The 10710-nt window shown below is 41.9% G+C and overlaps 1 long non-coding RNA gene across 1 annotated transcript; it reads right to left on the bottom strand.

The window, feature by feature from the left end:
- Positions 1 to 461: 461 nt before the first annotated feature.
- On the bottom strand, positions 462 to 10244 carry LOC133259084 (uncharacterized). Its single transcript, XR_009740262.1, has 3 exons — positions 10080 to 10244; positions 2385 to 2595; positions 462 to 708 (listed from the first exon to the last, which is right to left on the bottom strand). It is a non-coding gene; the product is annotated as an uncharacterized LOC133259084 (long non-coding RNA).
- Between the last annotated feature and the right edge of the window lie 466 nt (positions 10245 to 10710).

Raw genomic sequence — 10710 nt, 5'->3', positions numbered from 1 at the left:
ACCGTTTATCATTTACTAAAAGGCCTTGCTTGGGAAGGAAATAGTGGAGGAATTCATGACTCATGTCCCTAGGAACTGTTGAGAATTTGCTGTCTCTCTTTTTCTTCTTGGAGTGAATGGGAGGCTGCCCAGATGAACATTTGTTTCAGACAATTAAATTGAGGGAGTCATGATTGACATGTTTTCATGTTATTCTTTCTTGGTTTGATAGAGAAAATCTCCTGGAATCAAGCTAATTTACAAATGAAGGGGTTTATTTTCCCTTTGCTTTGTGGACATAATTGTCTCCATTAACTTTAATAGGAGTTCTGGGGCCTGGTCTGAAGGGAGAAGGATGGCTTAGCATGGAGAACTGGTTCTCTGCTATTAAATCCTCTGGGAGGAAATGCACCCAACTTCTCCACCGTGAAGAAAACAGAAGCTGTTTGAAATCATTCACATTTTGCTCTATTGATGCCTTAAAAAGAAATACAATGAAAGCCTGATGAGTGCAAGAACAATTTTATGTGGTTCTTGAAAAGATTAAGGGTCATCTTAAAAACACCACAGACATTTTGTCTTGAGTAATGGGGATGTGTGTAGCAATAAATGCACACCAGCAACGGGGAGCCCGACTTCTGCGTCCTGTAACCAGTATATGTTCATATCCAAAAGGTCAGATTGACCAATAAAACTTCCATAAAACTCAGAGAGTGGCAATCCAATCTCCTGAAAAATGAATATGAGATACTGTGAGGGAAGTAGTTCACAGTGAGGGTCTTTGTTTTGCTCTTTTGAAGAATATACATCAAAGGTGCTATAGACATCTGGACAAGCTAATGAAGGTACATTTAATTATGAAATTGGCTTTATTAATGATGTAAAACATCACATGGCATAGTGTATTATGTGACACTGAAAGAGGGCTCTGGGAGAACAGAACTCTACTTAGGATTTAATTGCAATTTCTGCAAATGTTAATTGTCTTGCACACTGCCTGGCTGTATTAGACATTGAATAAGTTTTGTTGAATGCAACAATGAGTGACCGGTTGCTTATGATGTGTAGTGCACCATCCTTATCAGGACAGTCAAATGTGGTCCTTGCTTTCAAGGAAACACAGTCTAATAGATAACGCATATACAACTAGAGTGTCCTTTTTTCCAGCTCTACTGTTTTAAATCCAAATACAAAGCCTATTATCCTAAGTGCAGTATTACAGAGAAGCACCAATTAAGTATAATGGGAGAACGCAGAAGCGAGTGATGAACCCTGTCTGAAGGTGACCTGGGGAGGCTTCACAGAGGAAATACCAGTTGACTTAGACACCTGTAATAGGGAGGGAAAAGAAAACGTGAGCACAGGATCAGGTACAGGAACATGCACATCCTTTTCAGAGAATACCTAATAGCCTAAGCTTTGTGGCCACAGCTGATTGGGTCTGTGTGGGAACAAGTGTAGGTAGGCACAGGTGGAGGATGGTAAAGGCCCGAGTTCCAATCATGCTGCAAAGGATACTGAATATCATATGAAGGACTTTGAATGGTTTTCCTGTTTTTAAATGATGGAATAATTGATTTTTTTTTTTTTAAGGAAAGTAGGGTGATGTCAGGATTTAATCTGAGTTCTAGAATGATGACTGACTGACGTTGGTGTAGAAAATATATTGATACTCGGGGTGCTTGGGGCTGGTGCAGTGGGATGGCCCAGAGGGATGGGATGAGGAGGGAGGTGGGAGGGGGGTTCAGGATGGTGAATACATGTACACTCATGACAGATTCAAGTCAATGTATGGCAAAACCAATACAATATTGTAAAGTAAAATTAATTAATTAAAAAAACCCATATTAAGTAAATAAAAGCCCATATTAAGTAAAAAAAAAAAGAAAGAAAATATATTGAGAGGGAAAGACAAGACTGTAGACAATAATGTTTATTATGGTGGCAGTTATAATAATGTAGATGATAATGATGATGATCTGAACAAGAGTAGGATCATTGGCAGCAGGGATGGGGAGGTATTCTGCCAAACCATCCATCCACCCACCTATCCATCATCCATCCATCTACTCACCCATCCATGCATTTACTCAATCAACAACTAATTGTGAAGTGTTATAGCCAATACCAATGCTTTCCTAACATCTATTTTTTCTCTTTCATTTCCCCAACAAACCTTGCTTTCTTCCTGATATTAGGTGACTATGTACTTTTAGAGATGCTGAGCTTTCTCAGTTCCAGGCAGTTGATCTCAATTAGTCTATTCATTCATTCATTCAATATTTATTGGGTACCTTCTAGGGTTCAGGCACTGTTTTCAGAACTGGGGCTACAGAAGTGAGAAGAATAATTATGATTCCTCCCTCCGGTTAAAATGCTCATGCTCTATTATTGGAGATATTTACCTTGACTAGATAGATGACATCAAAGTTCACTGTAGTCAGACTTGTCATGCTCATCCATACCTTAAGCTTTTCTCCTGGGTACACATTTGTAGTCAGGCAGGATCAGAGTGACCATTTCTGTCTAATGGGCTGTGGATGAAACTTCACTTCCAGACAAGTGTTTTCCTCTTCAGTTGTCCTGAATGAATAGATCATATGCTCCTATGATCTACTGGAACAGGTAGAAAAATCATTGTTAGCTGGGGTCACTAAGTCTACATGGAAGACAAGGAATCACCATTACCTGAGCAGATTTTGCTTGAAAGAGAAATACGCCCTTGTTTATAAATAATTAGGATTTGGGGTGTTGATTGTTACTGTAATATAACCTAGCCTGTTCTTCCCACGTGGCTCAGTGGTAAAGAATCCACTGGCCAAGCAGGAGATGTGGGTTCAACCCCTGGATTGGGGTGATCCCCTGAAGAAGGAAATGGCAACCCGCACCAGTATTCTTGCCTGGGAAATCACATGGACAAAGGAACCTGGTGGGCTGCAGTCCATGGGGTTGCAAAGAGTTGGGCAAAACTTAGCAGCTAAACAACAAAAACAACAACAATCTAATATGATGATTAATGCTGGCATTCAGGTATGAGCTAAGTGCCATAGGAGCCCAGGGAAGGGAGTAACTCACTGTCTGAGGGGTCAAAAAGGGGACTTTGGAGGTAATAACTTGAGCTGAGTCAGGAAAAATGATTAAGATTTAGCTAGGCAGATAGGTAAGTGAGAGACTTCCATGTAATGGAAACATCCTGGACAAAGGCTTAGGGACTTGAAATAGCTCTACATATTGGGAGAACTATGCATAGATTTCTTAGGCTGCATGTAGAGTGTGTGACTGCAGAATGCCCTCTGACAGCCCAGGAGTTCTGTTCATTACTACAGCACACTGAGTGTAGATGGTGGAAGACAGCCAGAGTCCCAAATAAAAGGAGCAAATCAAATGTCAGAGCTTAATCATGATGATTAGGGGTAGAATTAAGGCTTTTCCTTCCACTTCAGACTTTCAGTCCTTGCTGTCACTCAGTTCAGTTCAGTTCAGTCGCTCAGTCGTGTCCAACTCTTTGCAACCCCATGAATTGCAGCACGCCAGGCCTCCCTGTCCATCATCATCCCAGAGTTCACTCAGACTCACGTCCATCGATGAGTCAGTGATGCCATCCAGCCATGTCATCCTCTGTCGTCCCCTTCTCCTCCTGCCCCCAATCCCTCCCAGCATCAGAGTCTTTTCCAATGAGTCAACTCTTTGCATGAGGTGGCCAAAGTACTGGAGTTTCAGCTTTAGCATCATTCCCTCCAAAGAAATCCCAGGGCTGATCTCCTTCAGAATGGACTGGTTGGATCTCCTTGCAGTCCAAGGGACTCTCAAGAGTCTTCTCCAACACCACAGTTCAAAAACATCAATTCTTCGGCGCTCAGCCTTCTTCACAGTCCAACTCTCACATCCATACATGACCACTGGAAAAACCATAGCCTTGACTAGACGGACCTTAGTTGGCAAAGTAATGTCTCTGCTTTTGAATATGCTATCTAGGTTGGTCATAACTTTCCTTCCAAGGACTAAGCGTCTTTTAATTTCATGGCTGCAGTCACCATCTGCAGTGATTTTGGAGTCCAGAAAAATAAAGTCTGACACTGATTCCACTGTTTCTCCATCTATTTCCCATGAAGTGATGGGACCGGATGCCATGATCTTCGTTTTCTGAATGTTGAGCTTTAAGCCAACTTTTTCACTCTCCACTTTCACTTTCATCAAGAGGCTTTTGAGTTCCTCTTCACTTTCTGCCATAAGGGTGGTGTCATCTGCATATCTGAGGTTATTGATATTTCTCCCGGCAATCTTGATTGCAGCTTGTGTTTCTTCCAGTCCAGTGTTTCTCATGATGTACTCTGCATAGAAGTTAAATAAACAGGGTGACAATATACAGCCTTGATGAACTCCTTTTCCTATTTGGAACCAATCTGTTGTTCCACGTCCAGTTCTAACTGTTGCTTCCCGACCTGCATACAAATTTCTCAAGAGGCAGATCAGGTGGTCTGGTATTCCCATCTCTTTCAGAATTTTCCATAGTTTATTGTGATCCACATAGTCAAAGGCTTTGGCATAGTCAATAAAGCAGAAATAGATGTTTTTCTGGAACTCTTGCTTTTTCCATAATCCAGCAGATGTTGGCAATTTGATCTCTGGTTCCTCTGCCTTTTCTAAAACCAGCTTGAACATCAGGAAGTTCACGGTTCACGTATTGCTGAAGCCTGGCTTGGAGAATTTTGAACATTACTTTACTAATGTGTGAGATGAGTGCAATTGTGCGGTAGTTTGAGCATTCTTTGGCATTGCCTTTCTTTGGGATTGGAATGAAAACTGACCTTTTCCAGTCCTGTGGCCACTGCTGAGTTTTCCAAATTTGCCGGCATATTGAGTGCAGCACTTTCACAGCATCATCTTTCAGGATTTGGAATAGCTCAATGGGAATTCCATCACCTCCACTAGCTTTGTTCATAGTGATGCTTTCTAAGGCCCACTTGACTTCACATTCCAAGGAGTAAGCGTCTTTTAATTTCATGGCTGCAGTCACCATCTGCAGTCATTTTGGAGCCCCCAAAAATAAAGTCTGACACTGTTTCCACTGTTTCCCCATCTGTTTCCCATGAAGTGGTGGGACCGGATGCCATGATCTTCGTTTTCTGAATGTTGAGCTTTAAGCCAACTCTCCACTTTCACTTTCATCAAGAGGCTTTTGAGTTCCTCTTCACTTTCTGCCATAAGGGTGGTGTCATCTGCATATCTGAGGTTATTGATAATTCTCCCAGCAATCTTGATTCCAGCTTGTGTTTCTTCCAGTCCAGCGTTTTTCATGGTGTACTCTGCTCTGCTGTCAATAAATACCATTAAATGAAGTGATACAACTTATGAGGGTCTTTTAGACAATTCCCCCTGGGCTTATGGAGAGTTCTTTAGAGGGAGTAAACTTTGGAGGCAATGGTGTAAACAGGGATTATCCAGGCAGAATTAACAAAAGTGGGCAGATTCCATTTGAGTCGTATATGTTTATAGTCTAAAAAAGGAAACCTAAAAATACCCTTAGAGCCTTGATATGTTCTGTGGCAGATTTAGTACTATAGAAAGGGACAAAAGAAATATATGCTGTCATACAAATTGTTAGATGTCTCAAGGAAATGAATTGCCAAAAAATGCTTTTTAGTCACTTTACAAAACTAGAGAGTTTTACTCTTCCCTCTTTTTTGTATTTTTCATGGTATTGGTTAATTTATTTTTGAGCTGATCACATGCTAGATATAATCTAAAAAGTAATACACAAATGCAACAAATTGGGTTATCCCTCTTTATTTCTTCACATTGAAAAAACAAAACAAAACATGGGAACTAAGTGATTTCCTAACATTCAAGACTATAATCTTTTCTACTTGAAGGCAGGAATGTGCTAGTTATTTTTATATTTCTCTCAGAGCCTAGTGCAAACTGATAACATAAGTTTATTTAATCAAAACAAATATTCACCATTGCATACTCTGAGCCACGTAGTGTTCTAAGTGCAGAGGGTGGTCCACAAACTGGATGGAAAAGGTACCTTAACAAACTTGCAATTGAGATGGTGGCCAGGGCTATGGAGAACAATGGATCAGGGAAGGGTAGGGGTGCTGAGGATTGTCTGCTGTTACTTACCGAATGATTGGGGAGGCTTAGCCTGGAGAAGGCAATGGCACCCCACTCCAGTACTCTTGCCTGGAAAATCCCATGGACGGAGGAGCCTGGTGGGCTGCAGTCCATGGGGTCGCTAAGAGTCGGACACAACTGAGCGACTTCACTTTCACTTTTCACTTTCATGCATTGGAGAAGGAAATGGCACCCCACTCCAGTGTTCTTGCCTGGAGAATCCCAGGGACGGAGGAGCCTGGTGGGCTGCCATCTATGGGGTCCCACAGAGTCGGACACGACTGAAGTGACTTAGCAGTAGCCTTGATAAGGTGACATTTGTTCAGAGACTTGAAGAAAATGAGCTGAAGACCATGTGGATGTCTGGGGAAAGAGACACTCAGGCAGAAGGAGCAGCCACGAAGAGATCCCAAGATGGCATGTACTTGGCATGTTGTAGGAACAGCAAGGATGTCAGAGGGGCGAGAAGGGCGTGAGCAAGGAGCAGAATAAGGGGTTGTGAGATCAACGTGTTTTTGGGATCAGATCTTATAGGGTGTTTAGGTCTCTCTAGGAATTTTGGTTTCTATGTTAAGTCTTAAGGGAAGCTTCTGAAGGCTCCAAGAGGAGGGTGTTCTCTGGCTTTTATGGGCTGAAATGTGTTCCCCTCAAAATCCACAGGATAAAGTCCAAACCCCCAGTACCTCAGACTGTGACTGTATTTGGAGGTAGGGCCTTTAAGAGCAAATTTAGCTAAAATTGGGTCATATGAACATAAAGGGAAAGTTGCTCAGTCATGTCTGACTCTTTGTGACCCTGTGGACTGAAGCCCACCAGGCTCCACTGTCCATGAAATTCTCCAGGCAAGAATACTAGAGTGGGTAGCAATTACCTTCTCCAGGGGATCTTCCTGACCCTGAGATTGAGCCCAGGTCTCCTGCATTGCAGGCTTTTTTTTTTTTTTTTACCATTTGAGCCACCATTTTTTTCACTTTCACTTTAAAAACAAATTTAGTTAAAATTGGATCATACGGGTAGGAGTAGGGCTTCCCTGGTAACTCTGCTGGTAAAGAATCCGCCTGCAATGCTGGAGACCCTGATTCGATTCCTGGGTCAGGAAGATGCGCTGGAGAGGGGATAGGATACCCACACAAGTATTCTTGGGCTTCCCTGGTGGCTCAGCTGGTAAAGAATCTGCCTGCAATGCCGGAGACCTGGATTCAATCTCTAGGTTGGGAAGATTCCCTGGAGAAAAGGACAACTACCCACTCCAGTATTCTGGCCTGGAGAACTCTACTGACTGTATAGTCCATGGGATCTCAAAGAGTTGGACATGAGTGAACATTCACTCACTCACTCATGTGGCTGGGCCCTGATCCAATATGAGTGGTGCCTTTATAACAGGAGGGGATTAGGACACAGACAGGCACAGAAGGAGGATGATGTGAAGACAGAGGAAGAAGACAGCGACTCACAGACTGAGGAGAAAACGTTCAGAAGGAGCCAACTCTGCCCACACCTCAGTCTTGGACTTGCAGCCTCCAAACCTCTGAGGAAATACGTGTCTGTATTTAAGGCTCCCCAGACGCTGGTACTTTGTTATGGCAATCTAAGCAGACTAAACCAACACTGATCTTACTTTTCAAACAAGGTCTTTTATCCTGTGAGTGCAGAATGTTTCAGGAAGGGCAAAAGCTGGAAGAACTGTAAATGCTGTTTAGGTAATCCAGGTGAGATTTGCTGGCACTTAGTTCTGAGAGGTCGAAGTGGAGGAGTTATGACATGGTCAGATTTGGGATCTGATTTTTTTTTAATTTATTTGGACTGCGCCTAGTGTTAGTCACAGCACATGGGGTCTCTAGTTGCGGCATGTTAACTCTCAGTTGTGGCATTTGCACTTAGTTGTGGCGTGCGGTAATCCAGTTCCCTGACCAGGGTTAGAACTCAGGTCCCCTCCCTGCATTATGACTGTGTAGTCTTAGCCACCGGACCACCAGGCAAGTCCCCCTGGGATCTATTTTGAAGGTAGAGAGATGGAATTTGCTCTTGGCTTAGATACTGAATGTGAGACCAAGAGCAGACTCATGACTGTCTCTAAGGTTCACTGTGTGAGCAATTAGAAAAGAGACTTTGCCATTTTCTGAGGTGGGAAGACAGGGCAAGGAGGGGGTAAGGAGAGGGTTTGGAGGGTGGCGTGGGGATCAGGACCAAGATCTGGATGTGTGACTCTGACATGCCTGCTAGAGACCAAGTGCGTCGCTAACACCATATAATGCCAAATAATTTGCAGAGCCTTTGTCTACTAAGTACCCAGTAGGTGATTACATGATGCTCCCTGGATAAATTAGTGGATGAAACTGAAGATGAGGGTTTTAGCTTTGTTCTTTTGTTTTGGGGAAAAGCTCATTATCTCCCTGCTTGCATCTGAAAACAATTTAAATACTACTGCAGAGTTATCTTGCTTCAAGCTATATTTTTACAAATTATGATGTTGTGGCAGCTCAGGGGTTCTTGTAAAAAATATGTTGCATTTTGAGGGAATTTTTCAAATGTATTAAAGTAGGATACATAATTCAAACAACAAAATGGATCTTTTATCATTTCTGGAATAGTTCTTGGTCCTTTTCTCCCACTGAGCTTTTAGTCCATCTTGTCCCCTCTGGTCTGTCTACATCAGGGTCTCCCAGGGAAGCACCCCTCAAGTGCTACTGAGTGCTGACAAGACTGACAGTGGCCACTCATGTGATTCTGTCCATACTATCATGAAAATTTGCTTCAAAATGATGCTTGGTATTCTCTAAAGGAGCTAGAACAGGCCACAAAAATTTCAAAATTCCATCCAGCTGACACACTGTAACACAACTGTTTTATGGATGATTTTTTTTCCAGCTGTGATTTTTTTTCCTTGATACTATTTGAACACCGTTTAAAACTTATAGGAAACTTTAAAGAATTGGACAAGAAACACTGCTATATTTAAAATAGATAACTAACAAGAACATACCGTATGGCACAGGGAACTCTGGTCAATATTATGTGGCAACCTAGCTGGCACCTGAAACTACCACAGCATTGTTAATTGGCTATACTCCAATAAAAAATAAAAGCTTTTTTTTTTTTTTAAGAAAAAAAGAGTAGTACAAGGATCTCCTGAGTACCCTTTACCTGGAATTACATTTTATCTTTCTTTCCTTTTCTTTGTACATGCACACACTTGTTTTTTCTGGATTATATGGAAGTTGGAGATGTCATCCCCTTTTGCCCATAAATACTTTGTCATGCATTTCCTTAAAGCATTAATATTCTTCTACATAATCATACTCTCATAATCAAAATCAAGATATTTGCCATTAATAAAATGCTACTATACAGTCCACATTCTATATTTAGTTTTTTCCCTACATGGCATTTCTTTATTGCCATTTCTTTTCTGACTATTTTTAAAAATTGAAGTATAGTTGATTAACAGTGTTGTATTAGTTTTAGGCATACAGCAAAGTAATTTAGTTATACTTACATAAAGTAAGTAAGTGCTCAGTCGCTCAGTCATTGTCTGACTTTTTGGCTTCATGGACTGTTGCCTGCCAGGCTCCTCTGTCCATGGAATTCTCCAAGCAAGAATACTGGAGTGGGGTGCCATTTCCTACCTACTGTAGGGGATCTTCCTGACCCAGGAATCACACCCAAGTCTCTTTTATCTCCTGCATTATCAGGCAGATTCTTTACCACTATGGCCACCTGGAAAGCCCAATACCTACATATATATCTATTCTTTTCAGATTCTTTTCCCTTATAGGTTATTACAAAATATTGAGTATGGTCCCTTGTGCTATACAGTATGTCCTTGGTGGTTATCTATTTTATGTGTAGTAATGTATATATGTTAATACCAAACTCCTAATTTATCTCTCCTCTCCTTTCCCCTTTAGTAACCATAAGCTTGTTTTCTATGTCTGTGGGTTTTCTGACCATTTTAAACCTGAAGATCTAAGGTCAAAGACTACCTTTATTTGTCATAGCCTGTTTTCCTTTAGTTTCTCAGCCTATCTTTATGATCTTGATCTTGACCTTTAAAAAATATTTAATTTTGGTTGCCCTGGGTCTTCACTGCTTGTGTGGGCTTTCTCTAGTAACAGGGCCTACTCTTCAGTGTGGTTCCTGGGCTTCTCTTTGTGGTGGCTTCTCTTGTTGCTTAGCACAGGTTCTAGAGCGTGCAGGCTTCCGTAGTTGTAGCTCAAGGGCTCAGTTGTTCTGCGGCATGTGGAATCTTCCCAGACCAGGGATTGAACCCATGTCCTCTGGCGAACTCTCATCCACTGCACCACCAGGGAAGTCCAATCTTGACATTGTGTTGAGAAGTAGAGTCCATATACCTTATGGACTGTTTCTCTGTTTGACTTGTTGCCATTTCCTCATAACTAGATTTGGGTTCTGCCTTTGGCAGGAACAGCAGAAAGTATTGTGTCCTTCTTGGTACATTGCATCAGGAGGCCCATGTCTGTTTGTCTGAATTTGGGTGATGGTGACTTTGCTCCATTGGTAAAGATGGTGCTTCCCATGTCTCTCCCTTGTAAAGTTACCATTGCTTCCTTTGTAGTGATTTGTCAGGGCTTCCCTGGTGGCTCAGACAGTAAA

Source organism: Bos javanicus, chromosome 13 (genome assembly GCF_032452875.1).
Source record: "Bos javanicus breed banteng chromosome 13, ARS-OSU_banteng_1.0, whole genome shotgun sequence".
Taxonomy (NCBI): domain Eukaryota; kingdom Metazoa; phylum Chordata; class Mammalia; order Artiodactyla; family Bovidae; genus Bos; species Bos javanicus.
This window is presented reverse-complemented; position numbering and strand designations above follow the sequence as displayed.